We start from the raw sequence: 12,772 nt of genomic DNA, 5'->3' as shown, positions 1-12,772 counted from the left end.
GCTTGGTTAAGTTCTTTATATATATTGGATACTAGCCCTTTATCTGATTAGACATTTGCAAATATCTTCTCCCATTCTGTAGATTGCTTTTTAGTTTTGTTGGCTGTTTCCTTTGCTGTGTGCAAAAGCTTTTCATTTTGATGAAGCCCCAATAGTTTATCTTTGCTTTTGTTTCTCTTGCCTTTGGAAACATCTCTAGCAAGAAGTTGTGGCTGAGGTCAAAAGAGGTTGCTGTGTGTGTTCTCCTCTAGGATTTTGATGGATTTGTGTTTCACATTTAGGTCTTTCATCTATTTTGAGTTTATCTTTGTGTATGGTGTAAGAAAAAGACTTAGTTTCATTCTTCTGCATGTGGCTGTCCAGTTTTCTCAACATCATTTGTCAAGGAGACTCCTTTTTTCCATTGGATATTCTTACCTGTTTTGTCAAAGATTAGTTGACCATAGAGTTGAGGATTCATTTCTGAGTTCTCTCTTCTGTTCCATTGATCTATGTGTCTATTTTTGTGCTAGTACCCTACTGTCTTGATGATTACGGCTTTGTAATACAGCTTGAAGTCCAGATTGTATTGTCTCCAGCTGCAGTTTCTTTTTCAACATTCCTTTTGCTATTTGGGATCTTTTTTGGTTCCATACAAATTTTAGGATCATTTGTTCCAGCTCTATGAAAAATGCTGATGGTAGTTTGATAGGGATTGTGTTGAATATGTAGATTGCTTTGGGTAGCATAGACATTTTTTTTAAAAAAATTATTTATTCATGAGACACACACACACACACACACACACACACACACACACACACACAGAGTGAGAGAGAGAGAGAGACAGAGAGAGGCAGAGGCAGAAGCAGGCTCCTGACATGGGACTGGATCCTGGATTTCCAGGATCCCACCCTGGGCTGAAGGTGGTGCTAAACCGCTGGGCCACCGGGGCTGCCTGCATAGACATTTTAACAATATTTCTTTTTCCAATTCAGGAGCATGGAATGTTTTTCCATTTCTATGTGCCTTCCTCAATCTCTTTCATAATTTTCTATAGTTTTCAGAGTACAGAGCCTTTACCTCTTAGGTTAGGTTTATTCCTAGGTATCTTAGGGTTTTTGGTGGAATTGTAAAGGGGATTGATTCCTTGATTTCTCTTTCTTCTTCTTCTTTTTTTTTATTTTTCTGTTTTTCATTTTTTTAAATAAATTAATTTTTATTGGTGTTCAATTTACCAACATACAGAATAACACCCAGTGCTCATCCTGTCAAGTGTCCCCCTCAGTGCCCCGTCACCCATTCACCCCCACCCCCCCGCTCCTCCCCTTCCACCACCCCTAGTTCGTTTCCCAGAGTTAGGAGTCTTTATGTTCTGTCTCCCTTTCTGATACTTTCCACACATTTCTTCTCCCTTCCCTTATATTCCCTTTCACTATTATTTATATTCCCCAAATGAATGAGAACATACACTGTTTGTCCTTCTCAGATTGACTTACTTCCTTTCTTCTACCTCATTGTTAGTCTACAGAAATGCAAATGACTGCTGTGCATTGATTTTACATCCTGTGACTTTACTGAATTCCTGTGTCAGTTCTAGCACTTTTTGGTGGAGTCTTTTGGGTTTTCTACATAGAGTGTTATGTTGTCTGTGAAGAGTGAAAGTTTGACTTCTTTGCTGATTTGGATGCCTTTTATTTCTTTATGTTGTCTTATTGCTGAGGCTATGACTTCCAGTACTGTGTTGAACAACAGAGATGAGAGTGGACATCCCTGTCGTGTTCCTCACCTTAGGGGAAAAATTCTGTTTTTCGCTGTTGAGGAAGATATTTTCTATGGGTCTTTCACATATACTCTTATGATGCTCAGGTATATTCCCTCTATCTCTACATGGTGGAGAGTTTTTATCAGGAAAGAGTGCTATATTTTTTCAAATACTTTTCCTGTATCAGTTGAGAGGATCATACGGTTTTTATCTTTTCTTTTGTTAATGTGATGTATTACATTATTTGATTTGTGGATGTTGAACCACCCTTGTAGGGTGGTTGGTCGTGGTGAATAATCCTTTTAATGTACTGTTGGGTCATATTGGCTAGTTTCCTGGTGAGAATTTTGGCATTCATGTTCATCAGAGATACTGGTCTGTAATTCTCCTTTTTTGGTGGAATCTTTGTCTGGCTTGGGGATCAATGATGGCCTCATAGAATGAGTTTGGAAGTTTTCCTTCCATTTCTACATTTTGAAATAGTTTCAGAAGAATAGGTGCTAATTCTTCTTTAAATGTTTGGTAGAATTTTACTGGGCGGTCATTCAGCCCTGGACTCTTGCTTGTTGGGAGAGTTTTGATTACTGCTTCAATTTCTTTGCTGGTTATGGATCTGTTCGGTTTTCTATTTCTTCCTGTTTCAGTTTAGGTAGTTTATATGTTTTTAGAAATGCATCCATTTCTTCCAGATTGCCTGACTTGTTGGCGTATAATTGCTCATAATATCCTCTTATGTTTGTCTTTCTGGGATGTTGGTTGTGATCTCTCCTCTTTCATTTATGTTTTTATTTATTAGGGTCCTTTCTCTTTTCTTTTTGATAAACTTGGCTAGAGGTTTATCAATCTTACTAATTATTTTAAAGAACCAGCTCCTAGTTTCGTGGATCTGTTCTTTTTTTTTTAAGATTTTATTTATTTATTCATGAGAGACACACAGAGAGAGAGGGAGGGAGAGAGAGGCAAAGACACAAGCAGAGGGAGAAGCAGGCTCCATGCAGGGAGCCTGATGCGGGACTCGATCCTGGGACTCCAGGATCATGCTCTGGGCTGAAGGCAGGTGCTAAACTACTGAGCCACCCAGGGATCCTCTCGTAGATCTGTTCTACTGTTTTTTCCCCCTATACCATTGATTTCTGTTCTAATTTTTATTATTTCTCTTCTACTGGATGTAGGCTTTATTTGCTGTTCTTTTTTGGCTCTTTTAGTTGTAAGGTTAGGTTGTGTATTTGAGACTTTTCTTGTTTCTTGAGGAAGACCTGTATTGCTATGTACTGCATCCCAAAAGTTCTGAACTGTTGTGTTTTCATTTTTATTTGCCTCCATGTATGTTTTAAGTTCCTCTTTAATTTCCTGGTTCACCCATTCATTCTTTAGTAGGATGCACTTTAACCTCCATATATTTGTAGTCCTTTCAAAGTTTTTCTTGTTGTTGACTTCAGGTTTTAAAACCCTGGTCTGAAAATATGAATGGTATAATCTCAGTCTTTTTGTATCAGTTGAGACCTGATTTGTGACCCAATATGTGATCTATTCTGGAGAATGTTCCATGTGCACTCCAGAATAATGTGTATTTTGCTGCTTTAGGATGAAATGCTCTGACTATATCTGTGAAGTCCATCTGGTCTAGTAGGCCATTCAAAGCCCCTGTTTCCTTGTTTATCTTCTGCTCAGATTATCTGTCCATTGCTGTGAGTGAGGTGTTAAAATCTCCTACTATTATTATTATCAACGTGTTTCAATTAATTTTGTTATTAATTGGTTTTATAGTTGGCTGCTCTGAAGTTCAGTTGGTAAATATTTACAATTGTTAGATCTTCTTGTTGGATAGACCCTTTTATTATGAAACAGTGTCCTTCTCCATCTCTTATTACAGTCTTTGGTTTAAAATCTAGTTTATCTGATACAAAGATTGCTAGTCTAGCTTTCTTTTGACTTCCATTTGCATGATAGATGGTTCTCCACTTGTCCACTTTCAATTTGGAGGTGTCTTTGGGTCTAAAATGAGTCTTTTGTAATCAATATATTGATGAATCTTTTTTAAAATCCAATCTGGGATGCCTGCCTGGCTCAGCGGTTGAGCATCTGCCTTCGGCTCAGGGCATGATCCTGGGATCTGGGATTGAGTTCTGCCTCGGGCCCCCTGTAAGGAGCCTGCTTCTCCCTCTGCCTATGTCTCTTCCTCTTTTCCTCTGTGTGTCTCTCATGAATAAATAAATAAATCTTTAAAAAAGATCCAATCTGATACCCTGTGTCTTTTGATTGGAGCATTTAGTCCATTTACATCATATTAATTATTGAAAGATATGAATTTAGTGCCATTGTATTACTTGTAAAGTTGCTATTTCTGTAGATTGTTTCTGTTCCTTTCTGGTCTTTGTTACTATTGGGCTCTCTCTTTACTCAAAGGATCCCCTTTAATATTTCTAGTTTGCTGTTCACAAATTCCTTTAGTTTTTGTTTGTCCTGGGAACTCTTTATTTCTCCTTCCATTCTGAATGACAGCCTTGCTGGATAAAGTATTCTTGGCTGCATATATTTTCCCCATTTAGCACATTGAATATATCATGCCAATCCTTTCTAGCCTGCCAGGTCTCTGTGGACAAGTCTGCTGCAAGCCTTCTGTTTCTATCCTTTTAGGTTAAGGGCCTCTTGTCTCAAGCTGCTTTCAGGATTTTCTCTTTATCTCTGAAATCTGCAAACTTCACTATTATATGTCCAGGTGTTGACTTATTTTTATTGATTTTGAGGGAATTCTCTTTGCCTCCTGGACTTGAATGTTTCCTTCCTTATATTAGGGAAGTTCTCAGCTATAATTTGTTCAAATAAACCTACTGCCCCTCTCTCCTGCCCCTCATCTTCTAGGACCCCTATTATCCTGGTTATCATTTCATTTTATGGAATTGCTGAGTTCTCCAAGTCTCCCTTCATTATCTACTAGTTTTCTTTCTCTCTTTTTTCCAGTCTCCTTATTTTCCATCATTTTATCTTCTATATCACTGATTTGCTCTTCTGCCTTGTTCATTCTCATTTTTATAGCCTCAATTTGCGACTGCTTCGTGTTATAAGATTTATTTTCTTGATAATTTTCAAATATACTTTACAGTTTTATTAACTATACTCACTATGTTGTATATTACATCCCTGAATTTTTAATTTAATAACAGGAAATTTGCACCTTTTGGCTACCATTACTCATTTTGCCTACCCTCCCAACTCATTGCCTTTGGCAACCACCAATGTGTTCTCTGCATCTATGTAATTTGTTTTGTTTTGTTTTTAGATTCCACATATAAGTGAGATCATACTGTACGTATATTTCTCCGACTTATTTCACTTAGTATAATGCCCTCAGGATCCATACATATTGTCACAAATGGCAGGATTTCCTTCTTTTTTTTTTAATAAATTTTTTATTAGTGTTCAATTTACCAACATACAGAATAACATCCAGTGCTCATCCTGTCAAGTGTCCCCCTCAGTGCCCGTCACCCAGTCACCCCCACCCCCCCTCCTCCCCTTCCACCACCCCTAGTTTGTTTCCCAGAGTTAGGAGTCTTTATGTTCTGTCTCCCTTCCTGATATTTCCCACACATTTCTTCTCCCTTCCTTTATATTCCCTTACACTATTATTTATATTCCCCAAATGAATGAGAAGATACACTGTTTGTCCTTCTCCAATTGACTTACTGCACTCAGCATAATACCCTCCAGTTCCATCCATGTTGAAGCAAATGGTGGGTATTTGTCATTTCTGATGGCTGAGTAATATTCCATTGTATACATAAACCACATCTTCTTTATCCATTCATCTTTCGATGGACACCGAGGCTCCTTCAACAGTTTGGCTATTGTGGACATTGCTGCTAGAAACATCGGGGTGCAGGTGTCCCGGCGTTTCATTGCATCTGAATCTTTGGGGTAAATCCCCAACAGTGCAATTGCTGGGTCGTAGGGCAGGTCTATTTTTAACTCTTTGAGGAACCTCCACACAGTTTTCCAGAGTGGCTGCACCAGTTCACATTCCCACCAACAGTGTAAGAGGCTTCCCTTTTCTCCACATCTTCTCCAACATTTGTTGTTTCCTACCTTGTTAATTTTCCCCATTCTCACTGGTGTGAGGTGGTATCTCATTGTGGTTTTGATTTGTATTTCCCTGATGGCAAGTGATGCAGAGCATTTTCTCATGTGCTTGTTGGCCATGTCTATGTCTTCCTCTGTGAGATTTCTCCTCATGTCTTTTGCCCATTTCATGATTGGATTGTTTGTTTCTTTGGTGTTGAGTTTAATAAGTTCTCTATAGATTTTGGAAACTAGCCCTTTATCTGATATGTCATTTGCAAATATCTTCTCCCATTCTGTAGGTTGTCTTTTAGTTTTGTTGACTGTATCCTTTGCTGTGCAAAAGCTTCTTATCTTGATGAAGTCCCAATAGTTCATTTTTGCTTTTGTTTCTTTTGCCTTTGTGGATGTATCTTGCAAGAAGTTACTGTGGCCGAGTTCAAAAAGGGTGTTGCCTGTGTTCTCTTCTAGGATTTTGATGGAATCTTGTCTCACATTTAGATCTCTCATCCATTTTGAGTTTATCTTTGTGTATGGTGAAAGAGAGTGGTCCAGTTTCATTCTTCTGCATGTGGGTGTCCAATTTTCCCAACACCATTTATTGAAGAGACTGTCTTTCTTCCAATGGATAGTCTTTCCTCCTTTATCGAATATTAGTTGACCATAAAGTTCAGGGTCCACTTCTGGGTTCTCTATTCTGTTCCATTGATCTATGTGTCTGTTTTTGTGCCAGTACCACACTGTCTTGATGCCCACAGCTTTGTAGTACAACCTGAAATCTGGCATTGTGATGCCCCCAGCTATGGTTTTCTTTTTTAAAATTCCCCTGGCTTTTCGGGGTCTTTTCTGATTCCACACAAATCTTAAAATAATTTGTTCTAACTCTCTGAAGAAAGTCCATGGTATTTTGATAGGGATTATATTAAACGTGTAAATTGCCCTGGGTAACATTGACATTTTCACAATATTAATTCTGCCAATCCATGAGCATGGAACATTTTTCCATCTCTTTGTGTCTTCCTCAATTTCTTTCAGAAGTGTTCTATAGTTTTTAGGGTATAGATCCTTTACCTCTTTGGTTAGGTTTATTCCTAGGTATCTTATGCTTTTGGGTGCAATTGTAAATGGGATTGACTCCTTAATTTCTCTTTCTTCAGTCTCATTGTTAGTGTATAGAAATGCCATTGATTTCTGGACATTGGTTTTGTATCCTGCCATGCTACCAAATTGCTGTATGAGTTCTAGCAATCTTGGGGTGGAGGCTTTTGGGTTTTCTATGTAGAGTATCATGTCATCAGCGAAGAGGGAGAGTTTGACTTCTTCGTTGCCAATTTGAATGCCTTTAATGTCTTTTTGTTGTCTGATTGCTGAGGCGAGGACTTCCAGTACTATGTTGAATAGCAGTGGTGAGAGTGGACATCCCTGTCTTGTTCCTGATCTTAGGGGAAAGGCTCCCAGTGCTTCCCCATTGGGAATGATATTTGCTGTGGGATTTTCGTAGATGGCTTTTAAGATGTCGAGGAAAGTTCCCTCTATCCCAACACTCTGAAGGGTTTTGATCAGGAATGGATGCTGTATTTTGTCAAATGCTTTCTCTGCATCTAATGAGAGGATCATATGGTTCTTGGTTTTTCTCTTGCTGATATAATGAATCACACTGATTGTTTTACTAGTGTTGAACCAGCCTTGTGTCCCGGGGATAAATCCTACTTGGTCATGGTGAATAATTTTCTTAATGTGTTGTTGGATCCTATTGGCTAGTATCTTGTTGAGAATTTTTGCATCCATGTTCATCAGGGATATTGGTCTGTAATTCTCCTTTTTGGTGGGGTCTTTGTCTGGTTTCGGAATTAAGGTGATGCTGGCCTCATAGAACGAATTTGGAAGTACTCCATCTCTTTCTATCTTTCCAAACAGCTTTAGTAGAATAGGTATGATTTCTTCTTTAAACGTTTGATAGAATTCCCCTGGGAAGCCATCTGGCCCTGGACTCTTGTGTCTTGGGAGGTTTTTGATGACTGCTTCAATTTCCTCCCTGGTTATTGGCCTGTTCAGGTTTTCTATTTCTTCCTGTTCCAGTTTTGGTAGTTTGTGGCTTTCCAGGAATGCGTCCATTTCTTCTAGATTGCCTAATTTATTGGCGTAGAGCTGTTCATAGTATGTTTTTAAAATCGTTTGTATTTCCTTGGTGTTGGTAGTGATCTCTCCTTTCTCATTCATGATTTTATTAATTTGAGTCTTCTCTCTCTTCTTTTTAATAAGGTTGGCTAATGGTTTATCTATCTTATTAATTCTTTCAAAGAACCAACTCCTGGTTCTGTTGATCTGTTCCACAGTTCTTCTGGTCTCGATTTCGTTGAGTTCTGCTTGAATTTTAATTAACTCTCTTCTTCTGCTGGGCGTAGGGTCCATTTGCTGTTTTTTCTCTAGCTCCTTTATGTGTAAGGTTAGTTTTTGTATTTGAGTTCTTTCCAGTTTTTGAATGGATGCTTGTATTGCGATGTATTTCCCCCTCAGGACTGCTTTTGCTGCATCCCAAAGATTTTGAACAGTTGTATCTTCATTCTTATTAGTTTCCATGAATCTTTTTAATTCTTTCTTAATTTCCTGGTTGACCCTTTCATCTTTTAGCAGGATGGTCCTTAACCTCCACGTGTTTGAGGTCCTTCCAAACTTCTTGTTGTGATTTAGTTCTAATTTCAAGGCATTATGGTCTGAGAATATGCAGGGGACGATCCCAATCTTTTGGTATCGGTTCAGACCCAATTTGTGACCCAGTATGTGGTCTATTCTGGAGAAAGTTCCATGTGCACTTGAGAAGAATGTGTATTCAGTTGAGTTTGGATGTAAAGTTCTGTAGATATCTGTGAAATCCATCTGGTCCAGTGTATCATTTAAAGCTCTCGTTTCTTTGAAGATGTTGTGCTTAGAAGACCTATCGAGGGTAGAAAGAGCTAGATTGAAGTCACCAAGTATAAGTGTATTATTATCTAAGTATTTCTTCACTTTGGTTATTAATTGGTTTAAATATTTGGCAGCTCCCACATTCGGGGCATATATATTGAGGATTGTTAAGTCCTCTTGTTGGATAGATCCTTTAAGTATGAGATAGTGTCCCTCTTCATCTCTCACTGTAGTCTTTGGGGTAAATTTTAGTTTATCTGATATAAGGATGGCTACCCCTACTTTCTTTTGAGGACCATTTGAATGGCAAATGGTTCTCCAACTTTTTATTTTCAGGCTGTAGGTGTCCTTCTGTCTAAAATGAGTCTCTTGTAGACAGCACATAGATGGGTCCTGCTTTTTTATCCAGTCTGAAACCCTGCGCCTTTTGATGGGGTCATTAAGCCCGTTCACGTTCAGAGTTACTATTGACAGATATGAGTTTAGTGTCATCATGATATCTATTCAGTCCTTGTTTTTGTGGATTGTTCCACTGAACTTCTTCTTAAAGGGGAATTTTAAGAGTCCCCCTTAAAATTTCTTGCAGAGCTGGTTTGGAGGTCACATATTCTTTCAGTTCCTTCCTGTCTTGGAAGCTCTTTATCTCTCCTTCCATTTTGAATGAGAGTGTTGCTGGACAAAGTATTCTTGGTTGCATGTTCTTCTCATTTGGGACCCTGAATATATCCTCCTTCTTTTTTATGGCCAAACAATATTCCATTTTATTATATACCACATTTTCTTTATCTGTTCATACATTGATGGACACTTACATTATTTCCATATCTTGGCTATTGTTTTTTAAATTTTTTTAAAAAAATTTTATTTATTTATTCATGAGAGACAGAGAGAGAGAGAGGCAGAGACACAGGCACAGGGAGAAGCAGGCTCTATGCAGGGAGCCTGATGTGGGACTCCATCCCAGGTCTCCAGGATCACACCCTGGGCTGAAGGTGGCACTAAACCTCTGAGCCACCCAGCCTGCCCAGTTTTTAAAATTTTTTAAAAAAGAATTTATTTTGAAAGAGAGAGAGAGAGAGAGATTGAGTGAATGTGAGCTAAAGGAGGGGCAGAGGCCGAGGGAGAGAGAGAATCTCAAGCAGATTCCATGCTTAGCGTGGAGCCAGACTTGAGGCTCAATCCCACGACCTCAAGACCATGACCTGAGCTAAAATCAAGAGTTGGATGCTTAACTGACTGAGCCACCCAGGTACCCCAACATCTTGGCTATTATAAATAAGGCTTCATGAACTTGGTGGTGCAGATATCTTTTGAGTTAGTGTTTTCATTTCCTTTATATAAATACCTAGAAGTAGGATTTTTGGATCAATAGTAATTCTGTTTTTAAATTTTTTGAGGAACCTCCATTCTGTTTTCCATAGTGGCTATGTCAGTTTACATTCTCACCAACAGTGCACAAGTGTTCCTTTTTCTCCACATTCCCGCCAACACTTGCTATCTCTTTTTAAAAGGCTTTTATTTAGATTCCAGTTAGTTAACATAGTGTAATATTAGTTTCAGTATTAGACTTTGTTGTATGTAAGTGATGAATCACTTACATACAACACACAGTGCTCATCACAACAAGTGCCCTCCTTAATACCCATCACTCATTTAACCCCTCCCCTGCCCACCTCCCATCCAGCAACCTTCAGTTAAGAGTCTGTTTTATGGTTTGTCTCTTTGTTTCACATATCTGTTTTGTTTCTTTATTATTTCAACTTTTTAAAAAAAGATTTTATTTATTTATTCATGAGAGACACAGAGAGAGAGAGGCAGAGACACAGGCAGAGGGAGAAGCAGGCTCCATGCAGGGAGCCCAATGTGGGACTTGATCCCAGGACTCCAGGATCACACCCTGGGCCGAAGGCAGGCTCCAAACCACTGAGCCACCTGGGAATCCCCTTATTTCATCTTTTTGCTTAAATTCTAGTTAGTTAACATATATGATAACATATTGGTTTCAGGTATAGAATTTAGTGATTCATCACTTACATATAATACCCAGTGGTCATCACAAGTGCCCTCCTTAATACTCATCATCTATTTAGCCCATTCCCTGCCCACCTCCCTTCATCAACCCTCAGGTTGTTCTCTATAGTTAAGACTCTCTTATGGTTTGCTTCCCTCTCTGTTTTTTTCCCCCTTCTTCTATGTTCATCTGTTTTGTTTCTTAAATTCCACATATGAGTGAAATCATATGGTATTTGTCTTTCTCTGACTGACTTATTTTGCTCAATATAATATACTCTAGCTCCATCCATGTTGCAAATGGCAAGATCTCATTATTTTTGATGGCTGGCTAAGATTCGATTATCTATCTATCTATCTATCTATTTATCATCTATCATCTATCTATCTCACCTTCTTTATCCATTCATAGTTCATTATTTCCATAATTTGATTATTGTAGATAATGCTGCTATAAGCATTGAAGTGCACGCGCTCCTTTGACTGCACTGTGTTTGTATCCTTTGGGTAAAGGCCTAGTAGTGCAATCGATGTGTTGTAGGGTAGTTTTTTTTTTTTAATTTTTGAGGAATTTCCATACTGTTTTCCAAAGTGGCTGCATCAGTTCACATTCCCACCTACAGTGTAAGAGGGTTCTTCTTTCTCTGCATCCTTGCCAACATGTGTTGTTTCCCATCTAATACTTGTTATTTCTTTTCTTTTTGATGAAAACCATTATAACAGATGTGAGGTGACATCTTATCATGATTTTGATTTGCATTTCTCTGATGACTAGGGATGCTGAGCACTGTTTTATGTATCTCTTGGCCATCTGCATGTCTTTTTTGGAAAAATGTCTATTTAGATCTTCTGCTCACTTTTTAAAAAAAGATTTTATTTATTTATTCATGAGAGAGAGAGAGAGAGACACTCAGAGACACAGGCAGAGGGAGAAGCAGGCTCCATGCAGGGAACCCGACATGGGACTCGATTCCGAGTCTCCAGGACCACACTCCGGGCTGAAGGCGACACTAAACCACTGAGCCACCTGGGCTGCCCTTCTGCCCATTTTTATTTTATTTTATTTTATTTTATTTTATTTTATTTTATTTTATTTTATTTTATTTTATTTTATTTTATTTTATTTTTACAATCCCGAGGTCTTTTATTTTCTTTACATTTATCATGCCATGAATTCATAGGGAATGGGTTCCAGCAGTTCAGGCTCCTTTCCATTGGTTCTCACAAAGTGTGCTTCTCTGGGTGGGGCAGGCTGGCACTTCAGTTGGACCCAAGTACCTTTCTCTTTGGCTTCCTTCTTTTTCTGATCATTTTCTTCACATGCTTTAGGAAGCTATCTCGGCTCTTTGAGTGTTTAATATGCTCAATGTGGACATTGATTCTCTTGGCAAGAATCTTGTCCTTAACTTGTTTGTTTACAAAAATGCCAACAGCATGCTGAGTAACATTGTAGACTCCTCCAGTTTTGCCATGGTAACATTTGTAGGGCATTCCTTTTTGAACAGTGCCTTCCCTTGATGTCTACAATATCACCTTTCTTATAGATTCGCATGTATGTGGCCAAAGGAACACCTCCATGTTTTCTAAAAGGCCTAGAGAACATGTAGCGGGTACCCCTCCTCTTTCCCTTTGCGTTGGTCATTTTGGTGAATTACTGAAAGATGGTGGTTCTGGCCAAAAGAAAGGACTTCTGCCCATTTTAAAATCAGATTTCTTTTGTCATTGAGTTGTAGGAGTAAGGATTCCTATATATTGGCATTTATACAGATATATTTGTATATATTTTGTATATTAACCCCTTATCAGATAAATGATTTACCAATTTTTTCTCCCCTTCTGTAGGTTGCCTTTTCATTTTGTTGATGGTTTCTTTGCTGTGCAGAAGCCTTTTAGTTTGATGTAGTCCTACTTGTTTTATTTATTTATTTATTTTAAAAGATTTTATTTATTTATTCATAGAGACAGAGAGAGAGAGAGAGAGACAGAGAGAGAGAGAGAGAGAGAGAGGCAGAGAAACAGGCAGAGGGAGAAGCAGGCTCCATGCAGAGAGCCTGA

The 12,772-nt window shown here is 38.5% G+C and overlaps 1 protein-coding gene across 3 annotated transcripts in view; it reads left to right on the top strand.

The window, feature by feature from the left end:
- The window catches only part of ITGAM (integrin subunit alpha M), a 59,477-nt gene that overhangs the window by 24,924 nt on the left and 21,781 nt on the right, over window positions 1–12,772 (top strand). The gene's annotated exons all lie outside the window — the stretch shown is intronic.

Source organism: Vulpes vulpes, chromosome 3 (genome assembly GCF_048418805.1).
Source record: "Vulpes vulpes isolate BD-2025 chromosome 3, VulVul3, whole genome shotgun sequence".
In the NCBI taxonomy this organism is placed as follows: domain Eukaryota; kingdom Metazoa; phylum Chordata; class Mammalia; order Carnivora; family Canidae; genus Vulpes; species Vulpes vulpes.
Note: the sequence above shows the minus strand (reverse complement) of the source record. Positions and strands in the feature narration are given on the sequence as shown.